This window comes from Kogia breviceps, chromosome 8 (assembly GCF_026419965.1).
Source record: "Kogia breviceps isolate mKogBre1 chromosome 8, mKogBre1 haplotype 1, whole genome shotgun sequence".
Lineage (NCBI taxonomy): Eukaryota > Metazoa > Chordata > Mammalia > Artiodactyla > Physeteridae > Kogia > Kogia breviceps.
The window spans coordinates 23,629,682-23,657,385 of NC_081317.1; the positions used below are offsets into that span (position 1 = coordinate 23,629,682).

The 27,704-nt window shown below is 42.8% G+C and overlaps 2 pseudogenes; one reads left to right on the plus strand and one right to left on the minus strand.

Moving 5' to 3' along the window:
- Positions 1 to 5,334: 5,334 nt before the first annotated feature.
- On the plus strand, positions 5,335 to 6,563 carry LOC131761427 (splicing factor 45 pseudogene; annotated as a pseudogene).
- A 20,253-nt stretch (positions 6,564 to 26,816) lies between these two features.
- LOC131761442 (protein transport protein Sec61 subunit gamma pseudogene) lies at positions 26,817 to 27,023 on the minus strand (annotated as a pseudogene).
- Positions 27,024 to 27,704: the final 681 nt, after the last annotated feature.

Genomic DNA, 27,704 nt, shown 5'->3' on the forward strand with positions numbered 1-27,704 from the left:
CACCACTATTATTCAACATAGTTTTGGAAGTCTTAGCCACAGAAATCAGAGAAGAAAAAGAAATAAAAGGAATCCAAATCAGAAAAGAAGAAGTAAAGCTGTCACTGTTTGCAGATGATACTATACATAGAGAATCCTAAAGATGCTAGCAGAAAACTACTAGAGCTAATCAATGAATTTGGTAGCAGGATACAAAATTAATGCACAGAAATCTCTGGCATTCCTATACACTAATGATGAAAAATCTGAAAGTGAAATTAAGAAAACACTCCCATTTACCACTGCAACAAAAAGAATAAAATACCTAGGAATAAATCTACCTAAGGAGACAAAAGACCTGTATGCAGAAAATTATAAGACACTGATGAAAGAAATTAAAGATGATACAAATAGATGGAGAGATATACCATGTTCTTGGACTGGAAGAATCAACATTGTGAAAATGACTCTACTACCCAAAGCAATCTACAGATTCAATGCAATCCCTATCAAACTACCACTGCCATTTTTTACAGAACTAGAACAAAAAATTTCACAATTTGTATGGAAACACAAAAGACCCCGAATAGCCAAAGCAATCTTGGGAAAGAAAAACGTATCTGGAGGAATCAGGCTCCCGGACTTCATACTATACTACAAAGCTACAGTATTCAAGACAATATGGTACTGGCACAACAGAAATATAGATCAATGGAACAGGATAGAAAGCCCAGAGATAAACCCACACACATATGGTCACCTTATCTTTGATAAAGGAGGCAAGAAAATACAGTAGAGAAAAGACAGCCTCTTCAATAAGTGCTGCTGGGAAAACTGGACAGCTGCATGTAAAAGAATGAAATTAGAACACTCCCTAACACCATACACAAAAATAAACTCCAAGATTAAAGACCTAAATGTAAGGCCAGACACTATCAAACCCTTAGAGGAAAACATAGGCAGAACACTCTATGACATAAATCACAGCAAGATCCTTTTTGACCCACCTCCTAGAGAAATGGAAATAAAAACAAAAATAAACAAATGGGATCTAATGAAACTTAAAAGCTTTTGCACAGCAAAGGAAACAGTAAACAAGACAAAAAGACAACCCTCAGAATGGGAGAAAATAGTTGCAAATGAAGCAACTGACGAAGGATTAATCTCCAAAATTTACAAGCAGTTCATGCAGCTCAATATCAAAAAAACAAACAACCCAATCCAAAAGTGGGCAGAAGACCTAAATAGACACTTCTCCAAAGATGATATATATATAGATTGCCAACAAACACATGAAAGAATGCTCAACATCATTAATCATTAGAGAAATGCAAATCGAAACTACAGTGTGATATCATCTCACAGTGGTCAGAATGGCCATCATCAAAAAATCTACAAACAATAAATGCTGGAGAGGGTGTGGGAAAAGGGAACCCTCTTGCTCTGTTGGTGGGAATGTAAATTGATACAGCCATTATGGAGAACAGTATGGAGGTTCTTTAAAAAACTAAAAATAGAACTACCATATGACCCAGCAATCCCACTACTGGGAATATACCTTGAGAAAACCATAATTCAAAAAGAGTCATGTACCACAATGTTCATTGCAGCTCTATTTACAATAGCCAGGACATGGAAGCAACCTAAGTGTCCATCAACAGATGAATGGATAAAGAAGGTGTGGCACATATATACAATGGAATATTACTCAGCCATAAAAAGAAACGAAACTGAGTTATTTGTAGTGAGGTGGATGGACCTAGAGTCTGTCATACAGAGTGAAGTAAGTCTGAAAGAGAAAAACAAATACCATATTCTAACACATATATGTGGAATCTTAAAAAAAAAAAGGTCATGAAGAACCTAGGGGCAAGACAGGAATAAAGATGCAGACCTACTAGAGAATGGACTTGAGGACACGGGGAGGGGGAAGCATAAGCTGGGACAAAGTGAGAGAGTGGTAGTGTATATATGGAAATATATACACTACCAAATGTAAAATAGATAGCTAGTGGGAAGCAGCTGCATAGCACAGGGAGATCAGCTCAGTGCTTTGTGACCAGATAGAAGGGTGGGATAGGGAGGGTGGGAGCAAGGGAGACCCAAGAGGGAAGTGATATGGGGATATATGTATATGTATAACTGATTCACTTTGTTATAAAGCAGAAACTAACACACCATTGTAAAGCAATTACACTCCAATAAAAACGTTAAAAAAATTAAAAACAAACAGAAAAAACAAAGTGTGGTACTCAGATCAGCAGCATAGGCATCATGTAAAAAGCCTGTTAGAAGTTTAGATCTCAGATTCCACTTCCAAATGAGAATCTGAATTTTAACAGTCTCCCTGGGTGATTTGTATGCACACTGAATTTGATAAATACCAGCAGAGAACATATGGTAAATGCTTATTTTCTTAATTCAGGAAACATTTACTGAATGTCTTATATTGAGTGTTAATTACTGTACCAGGAACTGGAAATACTAAGATAAATATAATTCTTTCCATAAAGAAATTTGAGATTAAAATCCTGTAATAATTGTGCACCTTAAAAAGGAGAATTTTATGTAATATGAATTATACCTCAATTAAAACAAACAAAGAGTATAAGCCAAGAATTATAGAAAACTGCTCTAAAACCCAATAGAAAACTGCCGAGGAAGCAGCATAGCACACGGAAGTGTGGACTTTGGAACAAATGGACCATATTCAAATTCTACCCTTCCAATGATCAATATAGTACAATCATGCACAGAGTCCAGTGGTACACAGAGAAGAGAATGAACTCTGATTGGAAGAACTGAAGGAAAGTTCAAGGAAGACGTGGTATTTGAGATGGACCTTAATAACTATGAATTCACCAGGTGGAGAATGTTGGGGAGAGTATTCCTTTCTCAAGGAATGCCAGGAGCAAAGGCACACGTGTTCAAAGGCATGTGGCGGGGCTTCCCTGGTGGCACAGTGGTTGAGAGTCCGCCTGTCGATGCAGGAGACATGGATTCGTGCCCCGGTCCGGGAAGATCCCACATGCCACGGAGCGGCTAGGCCCATAAGCCATGGCTGCTGAGCCTGTGCGTCCGGAGCCTGTGCTCTGTAAAGGGAGAGGCCACAATAGTGAGAGGCCCGTGTACCGCAAAAAAAACAAAAAACAAAAACAAAAAAAAACAAAGGCATGTGGCGGATTAGAGGGATGTCAAGTCCTTTAGTATGTCTTTGGTGATCAGCACATTGGTAGAAAGTTACCTCAGGGGGGAATGGGATATGGGAAATTCTCACTTCCTAAGGTCTATACATTTAAAAAGTTAACAATAAAACGAGAACAAGAAATGTCTAAGACTAATTGTCTAAACTTTCACCAAAATAAACAAAAGTAAGAACAGAAATCAATGAAATAGAATATGGTCAAACAAACAAAATATCAACAAATTTGACAAACCCTTAGCCAGACTGATCAAGTTAAAAGAAAAAATATCGGGCTTCCCTGGTGGCGCAGTGGTTGGGAGTCTGCCTGCCGATGCAGGGGACACGGGTTCGTTCCCCGGTCTGGGAGGATCCCACATGCCACGGAGCGGCTGGGCCCGTGAGCCATGGCCGCTGAGCCTGTGCGTCCGGAGCCTGTGCTGCGCAACAAGAGAGGCCACAGCAGTGGGAGGCCCATGTACCGCAAAAAAAAAAAAAAAAAAAAAAAATCAACAAATTTGACAAACCCTTAGCCAGACTGATCGAGTTAAAAAGAAAAAAACCGACAATTACCAGTAGCAGAAATGATAGCTGGAACATCACTACTAACTTTAAAGTCATTAAAGGGACAATAAGAGAAGACTGTGAAAAGATGTTTGCCAATAAACTCAGCAACTTAGATGAAATAGACAAGTGTCTTGAAAGATAGAAATTAATAAAACTGATTCAAGAAGAAATAGGAAATCTGAGTATCTCAATATCTGTTAAAGAAAACTGATATGTGGGATTCCCTGGCAGTCCAATGGTTAAGACACCTCGCTTCCACTGCAGGGGGCATGGGTTCGACCCCTGGTTGGGGAACTAAGATCCCACATGCTGCATGGCATGGCCAAAAAATAGGGAAAAAAATCAATTTGTAATTTAAAACCTTCTAACAAAGAAACTTACAGACCCAGATATCTTTACTGATAAATTCTATCAAGCATTTAAGGAAGAAATAATACCAATTCTACCAGAAAACAGAGGAAAAGAGAACACTTCCCAAGTCATTTTATGAGACCAACATTATCTTGATACCTAAACCAGGCAAACACATTGCAAAGAAATGAAAAACCGAGATCAACATCCTTCATAATATGATTGCAAAGATCTGTAACAAAATTTTAAGAAATCAAGTCAGGCAATGTATAGAAAAGGTTAATCATCATGGATCAAGTGTTTGAATATTTAACATTTGAATTTCAATTATTGTATTTCACCATATTAAAAGATCAAAGAAGAAAACCCACATGAATTGCTCCATAGATGCAAAAAAAAGTATCTGACAAAACCTAACACAAATTTCTTATAAAGTTAAGCACGTATGTACCAATAGACTCAGCAATTCCACTCCTGGCTGCTACCCAGGAGAAATTAAAACACATGTCTACACAAAGATTAGTATGTAAATGTTATAGCAATTTTATTCATAGTAGTCAAAAACCAGAAACCATCCAACTGTCCATTAACAGGGGAATGGATAAACAAATTGAAGTATATCCATACAACTGAAACTACTCTGCAATAATAAAAATGACCTTTAACAACATGGATGGACTTGGAGGAAATTATGCTAAGTGAAATGTCAGACAGAGAAAGACAAATACTGTATGATACCACTTACATGTGGAATCTAAAAAAATATAACGAACTAGTGAACATAACAAAAACGAGACTCACAGATATAGAGAACAAACTAGTGGCTACCAGTGGGGAGAGGGAAGAGGGGAGGGGCAACATATGGGTAGGGGATTAAGAGGTACCAAGCTACTGTGTATAAAAGAAACAAGCTACAGGGACATATTATACAACACAGGGAATATAGCCAATATTTTATAATAACTATAAATGGCATATAACCTTTAAAAATTATGAAACATTATGTTATACACCTGTAATTTACATAACATTGTACATCAACTATACTTCAATTAAAAAAAAAAAAAAGAAATGACGGCGCCGCTGGGGGCCCCGCAGACTCTGCGTAAGGGTTGGTGCCGGAGAGGTCCTGCCGTCTGGGGCTGACACGCAACGCCCAGTGCCCAGCGCCCAGCCCGTCGAGTCCGCAGCGCCTCGGCCCTGGTGCGCCGCCGCGGCCTGGGAGCGTCGGCCGGGCGGCCCGGCATTAAACTATGATGTCCCTGTACGACGACCTGGGAGTGGGGAGTGGAGACCAGTGACTCAAAAACAGCAGCCTGGTCCCAAAACTTCAAACTTCTGTAGTCTCAGCTCCAGGTGAAGAAGGCAGCTGTCACTCGGGCGAAGAGCCAGAGGACAAAACAAAGTACAGTCCTTGCCCCGGTAATCGACCTGAAGCGAGGTGCCTCTTCGGACCAGAGGCAGATTGTGGACACCCCGCCGCACGTGGCAGCGGGCCTCAAGGATCCGGTTCCCAGGGGGTTTTCTGCAGGAGAAGTTTTGATTCCCCTAGCTGATAAATATGATCCCATGTTTCCTCACGATTATGAGAAAGTACTGAAGCGCCAAAGAGAGGAGAGACAGAGAGAGCAGGAGCTGGAAAGACAGAAATAGAAGAGAGAGAAAAGAGGTGTAAAGACAGACATGAAGCTGGGGGGTTTTCCAGGCGACCAGATTCAGATTCTGATGAAGATGAAGATTATGAGCCAGAGAAAAAGAAGAGAAGTATGGGTGGAGCTGCCATTGCACCACCCACTTCTCTTGTAGAGAAACACAAAGTTACCCCGAGACTTTCCTTACGCAGAGGATTCAAGACCTCGCTCACCGTCTTCCAAAGCTGCTATCCCTCCCCCAGTGTACGAGGAACAAGGCAGACCCGGATCCCTGAGCGGCCCCGGCAACTCCTTCCTCCCCAACATGGGTGGCACGGTAGCACATAAAATCACGCTGAAGTACGGCTTCCGGGAAGGCCAGGGTCTTGGGAAGCACGAGCAGGGCTTGAGCACAGCGCTGTCAGTGGAGAAGACCAGCAAGCGGGGAGGCAAGATCATCGTGGGCGACGCCAGTGAGAAAGATGCAACCAAGAAGTCAGATTCAAATCCAGTAACTGAAATACATAAGTGTCCTACTACAGTGGTCCTACTAAGGAACATGGTTGGTGCAGGAGAGGTAGATGAAGACTTGGAAGCTGAAACCAAGGAAGAGTGTGAAAAATATGGCAAAGTTGGAAAATGTGTGATATTTGAAAGTCCTGGTGCCCCGATGATGAAGCAGTATGAATATTTTTAGAATTTGAGAGGGTTGAATCAGCAATTAAAGCTGTTGTTGATCTGAATGGGAGGTATTTTGGTGGATGGGTGGTCAAAGCATGTTTCTACAATTTGGATAAATTCAGGGTCCTGGATTTGGCAGAACAAGTGTGACTGTAAGAAGTAGAGCCTGAGTCATCTCCAGCGATCCTTCAACAAGCCACAGACTGAGCAGCGGAGAGCAAGGCGACAGGCAGCCTGATGGCTGTGGGTACAGAGACTCTGGAAGGACTTCTACGATATATGTCGACTGATCCCTTTTTTATTTTGTGGTTTTTTAAATATAGTATAAAAATGCTTTAAAAAAACAAAATAGATAACTAATAAGAACCTGCTGTATAAAAAAGTAAAATAAAATTCAAAAACATAAATAACAATGTGTGCCTCTCTGGTTGTTTCTTTTTTTTTTTTTTTGCGGTATGCGGGCCTCTCACTGCTGGGGCCTCTCCCATTGCGGAGCACAGGCTCCGGACGCGCAGGCCCGGCGGCCATGGCTCATGGGCCCAGCCGCTCCGCGGCATGTGGGATCCTCCCGGACCAGGGCACGAACCCGTGTCTCCTGCATCGGCAGGCGGACTCCCAACCACTGCGCCACCAGGGAAGCCCCTGGTTGTTTCTTTTTTATTACCACTTCTGAGGTGACTACATTTTTTGCTAGGATTTCATGATAATCCTCAAGTGCTTCAGTGATATGGCATTTCTTGCACTAAAAAATCTGGAAAGTTTTGGGATATGGGGTTGTGTTATCCTTTGCTTTTCTTTCTTTTTTTTTTTTCATTCATTTTGATAAAACCTGCAAGTTACTAAAAAAAAGAAAAGAAAAAGAAATGACCTATGATAAATGCAATCGCATGGATGAATCTCAACATTTTTGTGCTGAGTGAAAGAAGCCAGACATAGAAGACTACATACTACAAGATTTCATTTATATGAAACTATAAAAAAAAGACAAATCTATCAAGACAGAAAGCAGATCAGTGAATGTCTAGGACCAGGGATGGAAAATTGAGAAGGGGAACAGGGAACATTTTAGGAAGATGTAAATGTTCTCTATATACTGATTATACAGGTGTATAAATATGTCAAAAGTAACCAAATACCCATGTAAAATAGATGCATTTTAATCTGTAAATTATACATTAATAAAATTGATTTTTTTTTCACGAGTGCACATCCATGGGGGTTTTTACTGCAAAAAAGAAACTGTCTTGGAGGGTCTTACAGTTGCTGGATATGAGTTTGAGCTGGACCATGGAATGTTCTGGCAACATGGGTGAGGTCAGAGAATCCTGTCTGCTGGAGCTCTGGTGACAGTTTGAATCCTAACAGTCATACTGGTGCAGTGGGTGCAGACAGAGCTGCTGATGTTGCCAGTTCAGTGAAAGTGTGAAGGTCTCAAAGCATCAGGAGGCTTTGATTTACACTTTTGTACTCGGGTCATTCACAATAGTTCCCAGAGAAGCAAGAGCTGCCTGGTGACACGGACAAGGGGATGAAGTCTCCAGCCACTTTTCCAGGAACCCCCCAGTGCTGATGCTGGGCCTGTGGTGAAGAGGCATAAAAGGAGAAGCATCCAGTGGTAAGGAAAACATAGCTTTGAGAGCTGACAGTCCAGTCTGGTGGCCCAAAGCTAGCTAGACAGGCCCGCCTGTTTCCTAGGGAGGAAGAAAGAGTGAGAGCCCAGGGTTCATGGCTAGGAGAAACGGTAGAGTGGCACAAGAAAGGACAGCATGTTTAATGTCCTTCCCAGGGGACCCAAATGGCCTGAGGAAGACAGACTGTATATGTCTCAATCCCTACCTTCTCAGAACTTTCCTCCCAGAGTTGCCTGTGCCCCCTGCCAGCTCCTGGGACACACCTCTTGCCTGGATCACTCTATTCAGACAGAACTGCTGTTTTACCGAACTGGATTCTTTCCTATACTTTCCCTTTTTCAATTATTGATGGCCACCTGTGGTCACTGGGGTTAGAAGGATGGCCTTAGAACCAGTTTCACTCCCCCATTTTACTGAGAAGGAAAATGGAGCCCTGGGAGGCAACATCCAAGTTATGAATTGGAAAACTTTACATCTAGTCAGAACCAAGTTCAAATTTCACTCTCCCATTTGCTAGCTCTATCAAAGTGGACAAATCTCTTAAGGTCTTTGAGCCTCCTTTGGCTTAACTGTAAAAGAGGTACAATGACCCCTTCACCGTGGGGTTGCCCCAAGGATTACACAAGACAATGCGCAGAACGCACCTGCAGGATCTCTACCACGTAGTCGGCCACCAAAAATGGCCTTAGGGGTCAGGGGGAGGGTTGTATCTTGCCAGGATGATGGCTGCCCTGGACATCTCACTGCCTTCTCTGGCCTTTGTTTCTGAAAAAATGCACTTCAGTGTTCATTCTGTTCTCTTAGGGCCCATTAGTATCTTTTTTCTTTTCTCTTTCCTTCTTTGATCTAAGTAGAGGAATCTGAGTACTCGATGGCAGTTTTCTGACCCAACCAATACGCTTTTCTACCTGTGTAACTGATGGCAACAAAGAGTAGCCCCCACTCGCCGCATCTAGAGAAAGCCTGAGCACAGCAATGAAGACCCAAAGCAGCCAAAAATAAATACATAAACAACAAAATTTTTAAAAAACTGATAAAAAAGAAAAAGTTCCCAGCAAAAGACAGGAAAATGGGACTTGACCTTGCCATCTTCCCAGGCTTTTGGCTTCTCTGTACCTACCCGCTTCCTAGACTAGTACCATCACCAATGCCTTAGGGTAGCTTTAGACCAAAGGCAAGTTGTCTGGATTGACTTCTCCTTCCGATCCTGAGGACAACACTACAAGCTTGGGAAAAAGTTTCCCCAGCCTCTGGTATCACCTCTCTCCTTTCTCTCAAGCAAGACCCTCTGGACATGGATTCCAACACCACTCCACTCCTGCTGCCCGCTGGGGTCTCATTAGAATCTGTCAAAGTCTTGAGCAGCTCAGGACTTGGCCCTGGAGACAACTCTGAGACACAAAGCCCACCCAGAAGGGAGCATCCTAAGTTTGTCACCTCCCAGGAAAGCCTCTCGAAACACTCTTCACCAGCCAGGAAGCCTCAAGCATCAGAGATAGAAGTTCACTAACTGAACTCTTTCCAAGCCCATTTCTCAGAAAGCATCCCTTCCCCTTCTGCCTCCTGGAAGCTCCAGCTCAACTGACAGGTGTGGATTCTCAGGACTGTGACAATTATTTGAACACGTTTGTTTAGTGTTTCCGTATTTGAATAGGCAACACCCCCACGAAGGCTGAGAGGTTGGTACCGTCAGCCTCAGTTTAGATAAAAGGAGACGGAAGCACCAAGAGGTTAAGTTGCTCCTCCAAGTTCACAGGGCTAGGAAGTGAGGGAAACAAGATTCTCTGTCTCATTCTAGAGCCCAAACTCCTGACCCCCATGCTCTAGTGCTGAGCTGTCCAATAGGATAGCCACTAGCCACTACGCTAGCTACTTACATTCAAGTTTTAATTAATGAGAATCGAGTAAAATTAAAAATCCACTTTCTCAGTTCTAATAGTCACACTCCAGGTGCCCACTAGCCACGTGTGCCCACTGGTTATCACATCTGAGAGTGCAAATATAGACTGTTTCCACCCTCATGGCAAGTTCTGCTGGGCAGCCTGTAGTCTGATGCTTCTCATTTATACATCTGGGCAAGAGGCAAAGTTACTGCCCGGCCCACCACCCTCACGGCTACCCCATCCCTTCAGGAAAATAACCCCAAACGCCTCTTTAGAGCAGCATGACCCTGACTTGTCTTTCTTTTCTTGCTGCCAGCTCTGTCCAGTCTCCAGGAGGGTGGCAGGAAACCTCGCCAACAAGACACATGGAAAGAACGAGATCTGAGGGCTGAGGCTGTGCAGCCAGGCCTCCCCACACGTGTACTGGCGGTCCAACAGGAAAATGGCAGTGAGTGAGTCCCCAGCCACAGCCCAGGCAAGGGGCAGATCCCCTCAGCCTCACCGTGGATGTTGCTGACATGTCTCGGGAGTCAGTGTGCCCTCCTGGCCCCCAAGCTGTGTTACGGCCAGTTGTCCCTAGAAACTCGGTCTTTACTAGCTTCTGGAAGTTCTAAGGGCGAGGAATATCCATTTTTTCATAAAACCCTGGGTTCCTCTTGACTTCTGTACACTCAGAGCTTACATCTGGAAAAGAAACCTCGGGCTTCCCTGGTGGCCCAGTGGTTGAGAATCCGCCTGCCGATGCAGGGGACACGGGTTCGTGGAGCTGCTGGGCCCGTGAGCCATGGCCACTGAGCCTGTGCGTCCGGAGCCTGTGCTCCGCAGCGGGAGAGGCCACAACAGTGAGAGGCCCGCGTAGCACAAAAAAAAAAAAAAAAAAAAAAAAAAGAAAAGAAACCTCATCCTCTGATCAGCTACCATGTGGTTTCTTTTTAGAAAGAAACTTTACTGAAGGAATGTGCCCAGCAGGCTGCCTGGTGGCCCCGAGTGGCATTTCGGCTGTGCCTCCTCTACCTTTAGAACCACACTCCCCAAGGATGTACCCAGGTCCTCCTCCTCGTCCATCTTCCGCGCTCAGCATCCAGCGTGGAGACTGGGCCTCGCTTCCTTGGTCTCTGCCTCAGCGGTTTCAGCCCCATTTCGCATCCTGTTCATTTCTGGTCCAAACACAGCCTGCTGGCACCATATTCCTTTCCTGCTGGCTGTGGGTCCTGCTCAGCTTGCTCTCCTGGGCACCTAGCCCCGACTCCAGGGGAGTGAGGAGAGGAGGCAGGCTCTGCTTCCTGACTGCCTGCCCAGTGACCCGTGATAAAGTAGAAGTCAGGATGCCGAAGTTCTTCCTAACCCAGGGTGGAGTGTGCACCCCAAGCCCCAAGCTGCAGTGACCAGCCGTTGGGACATCCTCACCATGACCTTCTCCCTTTTCGGGAGTAGCGTCTCTAGCAGAGAAACTGACTGTGTCTTTTTCTCCAGGTTTCCTCCTCCATATCAGACCCAGGGTCAGACAGGAGGTTTTCAGTGGACACACCCTCCCTACAGTCAGCCCCTCAGGAAGGACCCTCTCTCCATGTGACTCTAGCCCTTTTCTCACCAGCTAAGAGGTTGGCACCCGCTTTAGCATTTGGACCTGCAAGTAGTAGGCATTAAGGACCCTCTTCCTGTTAGATAGCACACAGAAAGCTGACAAAGCGTGTAGGGAGAATAGCAGGATGAGGACAAATGTCGCGCTGAAAGGTTGACTGGAAGAAAAAGTATTTGCAAAACGTTTGCTGAAGAGCCACTGTCGGCCTATATTCATAGCTATTCTATTACCATAAAAACAGCCCATACAAACTGATAAGGAAAATTTCAAGGAAAACTTTGGGAAAAGGGGCAGAATTTATGAAAAGGCAATTCTCACACACATACACAGATGCACACGCAAGGTAACTGAAATGTGTAAAATGGAATCTGTTCAATTTCACTGATAGAAGGGCAAATAGAAGACTGTGAGAAGACAGTTTTCACCCATTAGATTGGCAAAGATTAAAAAGAATGAACATTCCCAGTGCTGGCAGGATGCTGTGTCAAAAAATGTGAAGGGTCTGGAATGTTTTCCCACTTGCACATTTTTTGTTTTACATATATATGTGTATATATATGTGTGTATATGTATATGTGTGTATATATATGTGTGTATATGCAGCATATATATATGCTGCAGAAGCAATAGCACTTGGGTCAGAGAAAAGAGTTCTTTATTGATGCAACAAGATCAATAGTCAGAGTAAAGTGCAGTGTCAGTCCCTGACTCCTAGACCCACAGGTAATGCTGTGAGGGCTGATAAAAATTCTCTTGTGAGTGGCAGGTTTCATTCCATAGACAAGGGATGGAAAAAAGTATTTCCTCCATTTGTATACAGGAGAGAGGCAGCCATCTTCCTCCTCTCTGGGAAGGCGAGAGAAAAACCTTTGCCCTTTGGAGAAGAGAGAGGAGGGATCCTGGATGCTCACTCTGACCTTTTGGAATGTAAAAATCTCTCTCCAAGGGCCAGCTAAGCCCGGTAGGTGTCTCACGCTTTTACCAAGAGATGGCTCCAAGGTTCCGGCGTCATCCCTTTTGAAACGTAAACACTAGGGAAATAGTGGTCCAGTATTCCTGACACTTTGGAAGCTTAACCTAGGGATCTAGTCCAGATAATAGTCATTTGTCCCATTTGGGGAGATAAGAGAAATTTTGTTATCCTTTTGGATTAGAGTAATTAGCAAATGGCTATAGATCTAATTCTCACAGTGTAAGAAAAGCAAAATGTGCCTAGGAGAAGTGAAGGCAAACATTCTGTCTTTATACCAAATACATTTCTCTGTCTCAGGAGGCTAGAGCATTTTACAGGAGCACTGAGAAATCCAGAGAAGGTTTATTTCCCCACACAAGGTTGCAGAGAGAAAAGGGCATTCTTGGTCTTTGCTGACAGAAATGTGTATTGCTATAGCTCTTTGGGGAAGTAATCTAGCAAATCTATTCTGACTGCACACCTTAATACTCCAGAAATCCCACTTTATAAAATATAACAAATAGAAATAAAACACAAAGTCAAAAGAATATACATATAAGAATGCAAATTGCAGGACTGATAGAAATGGCAACAAATGGAAAACAATGGAAATACCTGTCCATAAGAAATGTATAAATTGCTGAAACAGTTATACCATGAAGTATGTTGTGGGCTGGGCTTTTTAAATGTTTATTCTATATCTTCATAGATATAGAAGTATATCTATGTAAGTAAGCATATCTTTAAGTATATACTTGCATACATAGGTGAGAAAGCCAGAATGGAAGAGATATATAATATATCCATTTGTAAAACGATGAAAAAACTTACATGTACATGTCATACAGGTACATGATTATATGGAAGAAAGATGTGGGAGGATAAACTTCTAATATTAATTGCCTTTGGGAGAGTGGAGATAGGAAAAGAAAAAGGAGGGTAAAGTTTAAATTCAGCAAAAAAGAAAAATATGCCTAGCTCAATATCAGTGGAAAATTTAGGATATAAAATTCTCACTGTGATAGTACTCTAGGTATATACTAATTGAATCTACTCCTGGACAAGCATTAGAACAGTACGTCAACAAATGAAAATATTTTATTTGGGGACTCGTATTTTATTTATTCACTCAACAAATATATTGAATGTCTACTCTGTACCAGGCCCTGTTCTCATCCCTGGAAAGATGGTACTAGACAGAATCCTTGAACTCATGGAGTTTACTCTCTAGTGGGGGAGATAGACAATGACTTTGGTCAAGAATAAATGTGTCAGAAAATGTCAGGTGGTAATAAGTGCTATGATGAAAAATTAAACAGGAGAAGGACCAGGGTGATGGGGTTGCCATTTTAAATGGTGATCAGAAACAGCGTCTCTCTGACCTGAGCAAGGACCTAAAGAAAGTAGGGAAGCAATCACACGCTTTCTCCTTCCCAGGTCAAGCATCATCAGGCTCTCAGCCCAGCCTTTCGTGGTTTATTTCTGGACCCTCTCTCAAAGGGCTCCAGTTAGTGGATCCCCAAATCAAACACACCCCTCTTCTGTGTGGTTTAACTAACACAGAGAAGAGGCAGTGAGTACGTATCTAGCTTTCCCCTGGAAACATACACCATGTTGTATGTAGAATAAAATTGTTCTTGAGGCAGTAAGATGTCAGAGTGAAAAGTATGTAATTTGGAGGCACGTGTTCTAGATTCAACACTTGGCTCCCCTACTTACTAGCTGCATTACCTTGAGCAAGTTATTTATCCTCTCCGGGACCTTCTCAATAAAACGAAGGATAATAATCCTATCTACTCCCGTAGAAACCATTAATTTTAAAAACTTAAACAACGCCTGGTACATAATAAGAGCTAAAAAGAAATAGCTCTGTTATTACTGTTGTTACTTACTATTGCTACTGCTAATATTTTAAGGGTTGGTCCACTTGCAGTGTGGACTCACATTGAACTTGCAGAGTTTTGAGGGCCGGGTTGCAACTTACAAATGGTCACTCCTCTTTTCTTAAAACTTACCTCCTATTGGTAAGGGAGGAAGGGAGAAAGAGAAGACAGGGGTGGGGCATTACTGCTTTGAACCATGCAGCCCAAGGAGGCCTCTCTGAGGCAATATTTGAGCTGAACAAAGTAGGCAGCTCAAATAATATTTTCATTATTAAGGAAATGAGCTTGTATGAAGGAACATGTACCCAACTTAAAGATGCTTCTGGACTCTTAACAACTCAACCAAATTAATGCAACATGAAAAAATTTTTATACCTGGAATATTTGTCATATAACAAATTTAAAAGTATTTAATTTGTGTTAATGTTCTCTTTTAATCTTTTATCAAAAATACCAGGTAGAAATCATTTTTGTATGTTGTTGAAATATGTAGTCTCACCACAACACACTGGTTCATGATTCACAAACCTTGTATTTGTTTAATACATCAGGTTTTTTAAACAGAACATCTCTGAAATTTTGGCATAACTGTATCACAGAAAAACTGATTCCTTGTTAATTATTTGAGTCACTCATTATCATTTTAAAACAAGTAAAGTTATGAAAAAAAATTTTTAGATTTTTTAGAGGAATAACATGATTTGGAGAATCCCAAGAAACTCCCCCTCCCCATTTCCCATTTTTCCATGAAATCCCTAAGCTAAATATCTTCCAGGAGTTTGGAAACATTACTTTCTTTTTTTTTTTTTTTTTTTTTTTGTGGTACGCAGGCTTCTCACTGTTGTGGCCTCTCCCGTTGCAGAGCACAGGCTCCGGACCAGCAGGCTCAGCGGCCATGGCTCACGGGCCCAGCCGCTCTGCGGCACGTGGGATCTTCCAGGACAGGGGCACGAACCCGTGTCCCCTGCATCGGCAGGCGGATTCTCAACCACTGCGCCACCAGGGAAGCCCGAAACATTACTCTCTAATGGGAGGAGACTGACAATAACATGTGGAAAAAAATGAATACGTAAAATATTAGGTGGTATTAATTGCTACAAAGAAAAATAAAGCAGGGTAAGGGTCTAGAGAGAAATGGGGGCTGCCGTTTTAAAAAGGGTGGTCGGTGATGAGGAAAACACATACAGAGAAAGACGAGAAAGCAAAAGAAATCTGAGGAAGGCTTCTAGCAATCACAAAGGAGGGAATGGTGGGACCCATGGAAGAGGTCCTTGTGAGCTTCAACTCAAAAGCTCAGTGTTTGGGAGTTTTCATGCAAGGAGGGGAGGAAAGTGCTTTCCAGGCACCAGGAACTGCACGTGTGGAGGGAGGGGAACTGAACTGGCCTGAGCGTGTTTAGAAGTGACAGGGAGCTGGGTGTGGTCCTAGGGCAGGAGAGTGGCAGGTTGCTGCTATATGAAGGAGGTAGAACTGGGCAGGTGCAGAATGCCTTGCATACCACGCTTGGGAGTTTAGTTACAGGAAACCAAGATCACATCCTGAATCTGGTCTGGTTAATTTCACGGAAGACGCTCTGGCAACGTGACTGATGGACTGAAGTCTTCCTCTCCAAAATCCCTACCAGGACTGTAGCCCAGACCACGGCAGGACACGTTCTAATTTTCCTGCCTTTGCCTTCACACTTTAGAACCAGCTTTTCCTTCCTGGCAGCATTGACAGAGATCCCGGTTGCCCATTCCAGCATCCATTTCCTGTCTCTTACATACTGAGAGAGCCCTTGACTTTATTTTATTTTTTATTTTTTAATTTTTATTTATTTTTTTTGTGTGTGGTACGCGGGCCTCTCACTGTTGTGGCCTCTCCCATTGCGGAGCGCAGGCTCCGGACGCACAGGCTCAGCGGCCATGGCTCACGGGCCCAGCCGCTCTGCGGCATGTGGGATCTTCCCGGGCCGGGGCACGAACCCGTGTCCCCTGCATCGGCAGGCGGATTCTCAACCACTGCGCCAGCAGGGAAGCCCGAGCCCTTGACTTTAACAGAGCACAAAGCTGCTTGGAATAAAAACCTTATTTCCCAGCCTCGCTCATAGCTAGAGCTAAGTTCCAACCATGAGATGTAAATAGAAGTGTTAGGGGGGCTTTCTGGAAATCTTGAGACTGCTGGAACATACCTTCACCCTCTTCCTTCCTCTATTCCCTCCTGCTTTCTGTTAGAATGGTGGCATGATGGTGGGAACTTGGGACCAACAAGATGGTGGAGAAACAAGAGCAAATCTGGGTCCCCAGGGACTGTGGAGCTGCCATTCCAGCCTTGACCTCTTACCTCTGCACCTGGTTTAAATGAAAGACAGTCCTTCACATTTAGGTCACTGTCATTTTGAATTTTCTGTCCCTTGAAGCCAAAGTTCTAAGGCAGGAAAAGGACATGCCTTTTTGGGGGGTTTGTTTTTATTCTGTAAATATCTTCATCTTCTCGTGTTGCTGCCTTTGGGGAGGAGCAGCTCATTCCAGTGAACTGAAAGTTTAGAGGAGGACAGAGCCCTCCCTCCAAGCAGGGGTGCCAGGCACACCTGGTGAGGTGTCCAAGCCATAGCCTCCACACGCTCCCTCATTCTCAGTGCAACTGGTTGTGTCTCTTTTGCTATATTTTACCAATTGCAAAACAGCTGCCTTATTTGCCTTTGGGAGAAATGTTTAGGCAGGATTGGCTTGAGAATCATGGTTATCTTTTTTTTTTTTTTTTTTTGCGGTACACGGGCTTCTCACTGCTGTGGCCTCTCCCGTTGCGGAGCACAGGATCCAGACGCACAGGCTCAGCGGCCATGGCTCACGGACGGGCCCAGCCGCTCCACGGCAAGTGGGATCTTCCCGGACCGGGGCATGAACCCGCATCCCCTGCATTGGCAGGCGGACTCTCAACCACTGCGCCACCAGGGGAGCCCCATGGTTATCTTTTTAGGCATTCATTATCTCTGGAGTACGCACTGTACACCTGGCACTGGGATGATCACGTTCCAAACAAGGAACCCAAGGAATGTGCTGTGTCCTGTGCAGATCAGATCACTCGAGGAACAGTGCGTACGTACCTCAGGGTTCCACTGGGGGAAGAGGGTCACATTGTGAGTGGGATACTGACAAACTTGAGCATATCTAGGGGGCACCTAGGATGGTCTGGGCTGCACTCAAATCTCACATTTCAAAATCTTAAGGTATAAAGGTAAAAGGAATGCAGGGTGTGGCAGAGGCCCTATTTTGGTCTAACCAGAATCCTTTGCCTCCTTATTCTGGTAACTATTTCCCTTGCTTTGTAGAGGACCTGCTCCTTTCCTATTATTCCTTGTGATTCTGGAGGGGGGTTTTGAAACAGGAGGGAAGGAGGCAGGGCACAGCCTCTGAAAGAATGACATAGCCCAAGGACATGACATAAACTGATTAGAACCAAATGGGTCCAAGATGGCGGACAAGTCAACTTCCACTAGACCTTGAGCCTCAGTATACTCTCACAACAGCAAGCTAAATGACACACCCACAGGTGCCATGACAGTTCCAAGACCTATCATAAGGATCAAAAAGTGGGCGGTGGCCCAACTCCTGAAAATCCCCGCCCCTTCCTAAAATAACTGGAATACTCCCCCCACTCATTAGCCTATGAAATGACCCACCCCTATAAAAACTGACAACCCCATACCCTGGTGCCTTTCTCACCTTCTGAGACGGCCCACACTCTGTCTGGGGAGTGTGTTTCTCTCTAAATAAATCCACTTCTTACCTATCACTTTGCCCCTCAATGAATTCTTTCTGCAATGAGACATCAAGAACCTGAAATTCATTAAGTCCTGAAACCAGGTGCGTGATCTCAGTTGGAAGACTGTGGCTTTGGGCCGGGTTCGAGTCCCGGCCACATGGGTTCAAGTCCCAACCTGAGGTGCATAGTTTCAGTTTCAACTGCAGTACCCTGACTTCTAGCCACAGGGACAGACACATGACCTGAACCAGACCAATCAAAGCCCTGCCCTAGGGTTTCTGCCTTTTCCCCCTTGGATTGTAAGTTAAAGGATGTGTTGGTAGAGATGGTCATACTTGGATTCCCAGCCATCTGGAAGAAACTGAAATAATGGAGCAAAACACAAATAGAAGACAAGCTGAGAAATGGAGAGATGGAGTGCCTAGGGCCAGTCAACTGTGGGGACAGTTCCATCCTTGCCATTCTGCAGGTGGCTCATAGGAGGCAATAACTGTCCTTTTTAATTTACCTGGTTTAAACTGAGTTTTCTGTCACTTGCAGCAGAGTCTTGAATAAGGCAGGCCATGATCTCATATGTTGAAATCTACCCTGTGAAAGAGGATTACTCATCTAAATTGGTTCAAAAAGCCAAAAGTGGACCCAAGTGCAGTAGTAGTTTCAGGGAGGTGTACTTGTGTTCAGTATAAGGGGTTCCTTCTACCAACTGGAATGTTATTAATACAATCTAAGAGTAAAACGACTGGCCCATTGCCAGGTCTGAAGGCAGGGGGTTGATAGAGGTGACTTTGTATTTCCTCTACAGCTCAATGAGAATACTATTCTAAGGGGGAAAGAAGTTAATCCTATATTCTATATTCTACTAAAAATGTTTAATTACTTTGCCACCGGAGAAAACAGAGAAGAAGAAGAAGACCTGGATTTGAAAGGACAACCTGAAGTTCACTATTGCATGCATGCATCCATCCATCCATCCAACCATCCAGCCGTCCATCCATCCTTCTAAAAATGAATCCATCCATCCTTCCAACTATCCATCTGTCTATCCATTCTATAAACATCCACTGTCTTTTACTCTGTGCTGGACTTGTGCTACGTGCTGTGTCTGTAAACACAGAAGAACTTGGGCCTTATTTGTAACCTGAAGGAATATAAAGGTCTTCAGAGGGAGGCAGACAGATAATGAAAACAACACCACAAATGGTTAGAGGTGTTGGAACAAAAGCGTGTGACTCACTCCATGACACTATGAAGGAGGAGGTAGTAGGGAGAGTGAGGATGGGGGGGATGGGGCTGTTGAGTCCAGAGTAGAGGTGATACCTGAGCTAGAAAGGAAGGAGGTACTGGCCAGGCAAAAGGCAGATGCACTATAGGTGGGAAATTAGGTCAAAGAACAGCAAGGCATGGACCACCACTGGCCTTTAGAGCAAGGCAATTGGTAGAGATTGCTAAAACATAGGGTAAGACTGAGGTCAGGGGTTCAACAGAACCCCAGGTAACTGGATGAGGAACCAAGGTCCACTGAAGGATTGTAATAGGGAAGAAATCTGAATTTAAGAATTTAAGGTTTTTTAAAATTATGCTAACAGTAGTATAGAAGATGGATTTTGAGAGGGCATGTTTTCAAGCTTAAAATCAGATATTTCTGTTTTTCATCAGCTATAAGCTCATTTTTTAATGCCACGGCGAACTCCAAAGAGTTCAAAGCTCTGGAGTCAAAGGATCTCATCTAAGGTCCATGCTCTGTCATTCTCTGGCTATGAGATCTCAAGCAGTTCATTTAACTACACTGAGCCTCAGTTTCCTCATCTGTAAAATGGGGATAATAACCCACTATATGAGGTGGTTATGAGGATTTAATGAAATAAATTGTGTGAAAGCACCTTGTAAATCTCACATAACCACACTAATGCAGATTTGTTGTTGTTTTGTTATGAAGGACGTTTTTCTCATGGTATTATTATAAAATAAAATTTATTTATTATATTTTTAATAATTTATATTTTATATAAATTGTTTTTAATATTTTATATTATTATTAAATAATAATATTTCATATCTAGGAAGTGTAACATGGAATTTGAAGATGACAGGGGTAGGGGGGTGTTTGAGGTGACAAGATAGATGAGACGGAGAAGGCTGGGTCTTGCAGTTCAAGTAGCCCCAGATGACAGGAGATCATTGGTTTACTGGAAGGGGTAAGACACAGAAGTCCAAACCAGAAGATCAGTAAAAGTGAGAAGGCAGAGGCAGGAAATAATCACCACAAGCCAAAGTCCAAACGAAGTACAAGGTCCAGGGGTCCATGAAGGCAGCAGAAAGAGGTGATAAGCAGAGATCCAGGTGGAAACCACTTGGATGTGAGCCACTGGGGTAGGTGGTATGAGAAGAGTTTGACAGCTGGTACTAAAGAGGCCCTTCTACAAAAACTTGGTTTTGTTCATTCAACAAACATATATTTAGTACCAGTTACATTTTAGGGTCTAGGAGTACAAAGTTAAATAAGGTAAGGAGCTTACAACCCAGCGAGGAAGACAGACACATGCGGGGGGGGGGGGGTAATTATAACACATCTGATAAGAGAAACAACAGAGGGAAACACGGAACAACAGGAGGAGCAGCTAATGCAGGCTAAGTCGGGTCAGGGACTATTCTGGAGGAGGTGGTGACTGAGTGGAGTCGTAAAGGATAAACTGGGGTTAGCAGGTAAGCCAGACACGTCTGGAGGGTGAGGGCATCCCAGGCAGCAGGGACAGCATGAGCAACAGCAGGGAAACATGAAGCAGGTCATATAAGCAGTTTAAGTTGCTGCCGCAAATCAGGGCCGAGAGTCAGGGACGGGTGAGTGCAGGTGATGGGAGCAGAGGCTGGAGTGGTTGGTAAGAAAGCTCCCTGGGGGACTTCCCTGGCGGTCCAGTGGTTAAGACTTCGCCTTCCAATGCAAGGGGTGCGGGTTCGATCCCTGGTCGGGGAGCTAAGATCCCACAGGCCTCACAGCCAAAAAACCAAAACATAAAACAGAAGCAATATTGTAACAGATTCAATAAACACTTTAAAAATGGTCCATGTCAAAAAAAAAAAAAAAAAGAAAGAAAGCTCCCCAGGCCGGCCTAGGAAAGCTGGGACTTCCTCCTGAAGGCCACAGGGAGTCATGGAAATCTAAGCAGGTGAGTGATAGGACAGGGGGAGCAGTACTGAGAACCAGGTTGCTGTGACTGAGGGGACAAAGCAAGGGACTTGGGCATGGAGGGAGGGGATGGGCCAGGAAGACACAGAGGAACTAGAGAGGAAGATGCATTAGGCAGGGCTCTCCAGAGAAACACACTACATATATATATATGTGTATATATACATATACATACACACACACAGTATATGTAAATATATGTGCAACATATAAAATATATTACATAAATATAAATATATATTTAAATATATATAAAAGTACATATAGGGCTTCCCTGGTGGCGCAGTGGTTGAGAATCCGCCTGCCGATGCAGGGGTCACGGGTTCGTGCCCTGGTCCGGGAAGATCCCACGTGCCGTGGAGCGACTAGGCCCGTGAGCCATGGCCGCTGGGCCTGCGCGTCCGGAGCCTGTGCTCCGCAACGGGAGAGGCCACAGCAGTGAGAGGCCCGCATACCACAAAAAAAAAAAAAAAAAAAAAAAAAAAAAAAAAAAAAAAAAAAGTACATATAGTTAAAAGCACATATACACACATATACAAGGAGAGTTATTATAAGGAACTGGCTTATACGATTGTGGAGGCTGAGAAGCCTCAAGATCTGCAGTTGACAAGATGTGGACCCAGGAGGCCCAATGGTATGGTTCTAATCTGAGTCTGAAGGCCTGAGAACCAGGAAAACCAGTGGTGTAAGTTCTGGTTTGAGTTTGAGCCCAAAAGCAGGAGAAAACAGATGTCCCAGTTTGAAGAGAGTCAGGCAGAGAGCAAATTCTCCCTTACTCCACATTTTTGTTCCGTTCAGGCTTTCAGCAGATTAGATAATGCCCACCACTTTGGGGAGGGCAATCTGCTTTATTCAGTCTACTGATTCAAATGTTAATCTCATCCAGAAACATCTTCATTGGGACTTCCCCGGTGGCGCAGTGGTTAAGAATCCACCTGCCAATGCAGGGGACACAGGTTCGAGACCTGGTCTGGGAAGATCCCACATGCCACGGAGCAACTAAGCCCGTGTGCCACAACTACTGAGCCTGCACTCTACAGCCCGTGAGCCACAACTACTGAGCCCACATGCTGCAACTACTGAAGCCCACGTGCCTAGAGCCCGTGTTCCTCAGCAAGAGAAGCCACTGCAATGAGAAGCCCACACAGCAACGAAGAGTAGCCTCCACTCGCTGCAACTAGAGAAAGCCTGCGCACAGCAATGAAGACCCAACGCAGCCATAAATTAATTAATTATTTGTTTGTTTATTTATTTTAAAAAAAGAATTACCTGGGGAGCCTGCTAAATGCATATTCCCAGGCACTGCCCACAGTTCTAATTTCTTAGGTCAGGAGTGGGGCCCAAGAATCTACATCTTAACAAGTAGACCAGATGATTCTGATTCCAATTTGTAAAACACCATTTTCTAAAATGTAGGACTCTTCATTTTCCTTGTCTACAAACATTAACTTAGGGAGCTATGAATGTTTTACCTACATCTCCCAGTCACATTTCCTGATCCTACAAACTCAAATCCATGTCACTGATTCAGACCTCACACATGTTCTGGGACAGAGAGCAGCTTTCTATATGATTTGACATATGTACTGTGACTAAGTAACATCCCCCTAAGCCTTCAGTGCATCTGACTCTCAAGTGTAATGACTTTGTCTTTGTTACTTAGATAACAACAATAATTATCACCATCATCATAGTCATGATAACTGACATTTATTAATTCCCCTACTAAGTGCCAGACCCTGTGCAAAATAACTTACTAGCATTATCTCATTTAATATTCACAGCAACTCTGTGAAGCAGATACTATTCATTATCCTTACTGTACTGATGAGGAAGCTGAGATTAGGGAGGTTATGCCCAAGGTCACGAATTTGTAAGTGATAGAGTCATGTGAACCCAGACTGATGCAACTGCTAATCCCGTGGTCTTCCCACTACGGCTCCTGATTTATTCACCTACCAAAGATTTCCTAGGATAATAATAATAACAACAACAATAAGAGTGTACTACCTTACTCCTTACATCAAAATTAATTCCAGAAGGAGCAAAGATTTAAAAGTAAAAAGATGAAACTTTAAAAGGATTATAAGAACTTCTGGGGCCACACAAGATGGATAAAGCCCACAAATAGCCTACCCCTCTCTAATTACACCTAAAAACAATGTACAAGATATAAAAAGCAACTATCTGAGGACTCTGAAAAGTAAACAGAAGAGACAAGAAGGGAAGTAAACAATTGCAGCAGCAACCTGTCCAGGGATGAGCTCCCCAGGTTTGACCTGAAGACAAGCCGCAGTCATGGAACTGTGTGGTGGCAGTGCAGGCAGCTGAAACTCCAATAGGAACTCTGTTTCTCTGACCAGGATAATTGGGGAAAGAGGCCCCTGTACTCCCAAAAGTATGTGAGGAATCCCTGTTTTCTTTTTCTCTTTTTTTCTCTTGCTTCTTTGCCCTGAGGGTGGGTCCCAGTCATGGAGGGGTGCTATAGCAGCAAGGATACAGACAGATAAAACCCTAAGTAAAACCCCATCTTTCTGAGCAGAGGATCATGAGTCCTCTATGGGCTAGATCACAGAGAAGAATCCTGGAGAGGAAAGAGCCAGAAAAAGGAATTTTCTAATTCTGTGTATAAACCTACACAAGGCCCAGACTTAACTCTGAGCTGTGAATGCACAAGACAGATACAAAACACCATGGAAAAGTCTTTGAGAACTGAATTATGATTTAAGCCACCACTCAAGTCTCAGATTAACCCCTAAGTAGCACAAACATGGGACAGACCCCAAACACCATAGCAACAGTTTGAAAACTATCATTGGAAAAGTCACCCACAGAAGGGGATACAGATTTTGCAGTCTGAACCTAATAAGGTCTGCTGAAACATAAATATCAACATTTGCCAGAGGATTTTAATAGGTCACAGAGTCTCATGACATAATATTTTAAATGTTCAGAATACAACCCAAAATTACCCAGCATACACAAAAGAAGAAAATTTCAAGGGAAGAGACAAAAGATGCCAACTCCTAGAGGATCCAGATGTTGGAAATATCAGGCAAAGATGTTAAAGTAGTTATCATAACGATGGTCCATAAGATAAAGGAGAATAGTCTTGAAATGAATGAAAAGATAAACATTCTCAGCAGAGAAATAGAAACTATTTTAAAAGGGACATTTTAAAACTGAAAAATATATAATCTGAAATAAAAGATTTACTGGATGGACTCAATTGCAGAATGGAGATGATAGAGGTAAGAGTCAGTGAACTTGAAAACAGATGACTAGGAATTATCCAGTCTGAATAATAGAGGGACTAAAGACTGAAAAACAATGAACAGAGCCATGGAGATCTGTGGGACAAGATCAAAATGTTTAACATTCATGCCATTGGAGTCCCAGAAGAATAGATATTGGTACATAAAAACATTTGAAGAAATAATGGCCCAAATTTCCCAAATTTGGTGAGACATCAATTTACAGATCTAAGAAACTCAGTAAAGCCCAATCAAGATAAAGTCAAAGGAAACCATGCCCAGACACATCATAATAAAACTACTAAGTACCAAGAAAAACATATTTTAAAATCTTGAGTCTAGAGGAAAATAACACATTATTTTTAGAGGAAAGATAATTCAAATGACTACTGATTTCTCATCATAAACCATGGTGTCCAGAAGACAGTTGAACATCTTTAAAAGTGCTGAAAGAAAACAAGTGTCAACCCAGAAGTCTATATCCAGTGAAAATATCTTACAGGAATGAAGGTGGTAAAATAAAGACATTCTCAAATGAAGGAAATCTAAGAGAATGTGTAACCAGTAGACAGATTCTAAAATACATGCTAAAGGAAATTCTTTAGGCGAAAGGAAACTGATACCAGAGAGAAACTTGCAACTTTAAGAATGAAAGAAAAACAACAAAAATGGTAAAAATCTGAGTAAATGGATACTAATTTTCATTTCTTAAGCTCCTTAAAATATGTATGACTGTTTAAAGCAGTAATGACAGAGTTGTCTGATGGGGTTTTCAATGTATGTAGATGTAATCACAATACCTATAACATAAAGGGGTAAAGGTAAAGGAACCTATATGATTGTAAGATTTCATACAGATTGTGAATGATATTCTGCTATTTTTACCACCATATTAGTATTTGTATAGAAAAAATATGAAGATTTTCTTAGGACTTCTATGGGTGTGTGAGTTGGGATATTACATGGACTGCTCACTTTCTGCTATACGTTTTAATTTTTTTTTATAAGGTCCATGTACTATACAATACAGTAATCAGGAAACAGTACTGGGTTTTTCTGTTCTCACTGTGTAACATATTTTTCTTCAGCAGTAACCCAGATCTCTCAGGTTTCCCTGTGGCTGACACTTAAAACACAAACTTCAGAACCCATGTAATTCCAATACTGTTAATTCACAAGGCCTTCAGCTCCCTCCATCTTGTTGCCTCTCCTGATTCTTGCCTCCCTTCTGGCAATGGGTGGCCATTACCATCTCCATATCAAGGAACCAACAAACCATAGTTCTCATGCTAGACCTGGCATCTTTTTTCCATTAACTGTCCTCTCCATTACTACTTTTGAGGGGTGGGGAGAGAATCTTTGTTATTTGAATTTTCCTCTCGTTTGAATTATGGGAGAAACCGGGAATTCACTCCATTTGTGAGTAGGAAGAACATTTAATGTCAAAGATCCAGATCTAAACCACAGCTCTGTCACTTACCAGCTGTGCGACCTTGGGCAGCTTATTTTATTCTCCAGGCCTCAGTTTCTCCATCTGTAAAAGAGTTTGACAGGAATCAAAAAAATAGACTTGCAAATAATAACACATCCCCTTCTCCACCCACTAAGGAAAACGGTCTTTGCTTCCTTGGCTTTCCCTCTGCCTTTTTCCCATCAACCCATCACCCCGACCCCCACCCCCAGCGTGCTAAGGATGGTTCTGTCTTCACCAGACTTTTTTCTAGATCTATAATATGTAGCTAACGTAATACTTAGATTCATTTTTAAAAGGACAGGCTGCTACTGGACTGGAGGAGAGGAAAAAGAAAAGGAGAAAGAGAAAGAGAGGAAACTAAAACAGGAAATGGTTGAAAATGTTTATTTTTTTTTTCCAAAAGACTATGCCAGCTCAGTTTGAGAGATCTGGGGTGGGAATTTGGACTGGGAAAAGAGCAAAGCTGGTCATGAGACAGATGAATGGATGACAGATGATGATAGATGGATAGATGGATGGATGGATAGATAGACAGGACAAATAGGAAGGGAAGAGGAAGAGAGAGAAGGAGAAAAGAGAAAATGAAAGAAGAGGAGGGAATTTGCTGTATGTAATGAACATATACTCTTTTAGGTTTTTTTGAGAAACAGAAGTAAAAGTTGAAATTACTGCTTTTTATAAATTTTGAAATTATTTTAATTTACAAATAGAAAACATCTTGGAAGAAAAAAAATGAAAGAAAAACACAAAACATATAGGCAAATTTTTACTCCATGAGTGTCTCAAATCCTTACTTGTTCACCAATCCCCAAGATGAAAAACACTTTTCTAAAAGATATTCAGCCACCAACAATGATGTTATTAATAGGAATACGGATCAATTTCACAAAAAAGCCAGTGAATCCCATTATAGCAAATCCTATTGCTGTTGCCATGGCAATCTTCTGGAATTCTTTTCTATCAGGTTTGGTGCATCTTTTAACCAGCCGAACTGAGTCCTTCACAAACTGCCAACTTGGCTCAACAAACTGCATTACCTGATCCATGATGCCTGCCCACCGTCCACACACAAGCCAAAGACATGTAGCACAACAGCCAACAGACAAACACCCACCAGAACTGGAAGCTGGGCCCGGCTTCAGATTATTTCATAATGCCAAATTAATGTTTCTCAGCTTGCAGTGATACCTAGAAGATGCTATTAACTAACCCTGGCTCTATATGGGCCATGTGGAGATAACCCTACAATCTCTCACTGAGGTGGAGAAGGTCCTGTGAGATCATAGATACAAAATTATAATTGTTTTACTATTAATTTTCCTTTTGCTTTCCACTTAAATCTTAGTTCAGATCAGTTACCCGAAGTGGTGAGCACCAAATAGCTTGGATAACAGGGAAACTGTAGAATTGTAAAGTCTTTGCTTGGGTCTTCGGGAAAGGGTACAAGTGGCACCTTATACATCTTTCCAATCAGCCAGCACACTACACTGGTTTAAATATGGCACACCACTCTCAGCCTGCATCTCGCCTTAGGGTCAACCTCCTTGTCTCTGACTTTCTCACTAGGCTGTAAACATCTTAGGCAAGGGATATAGTCGGCTCACCTCTATATTCCCCATCTGGCAGAGAATCTGGAACATGTTAGGCAAAAATGACCAAACTCAGGGTAATATTATGAGGCACTCAGGGTAATATTATGAGGCATTAACAGCTCCTCTCTCTCTCTC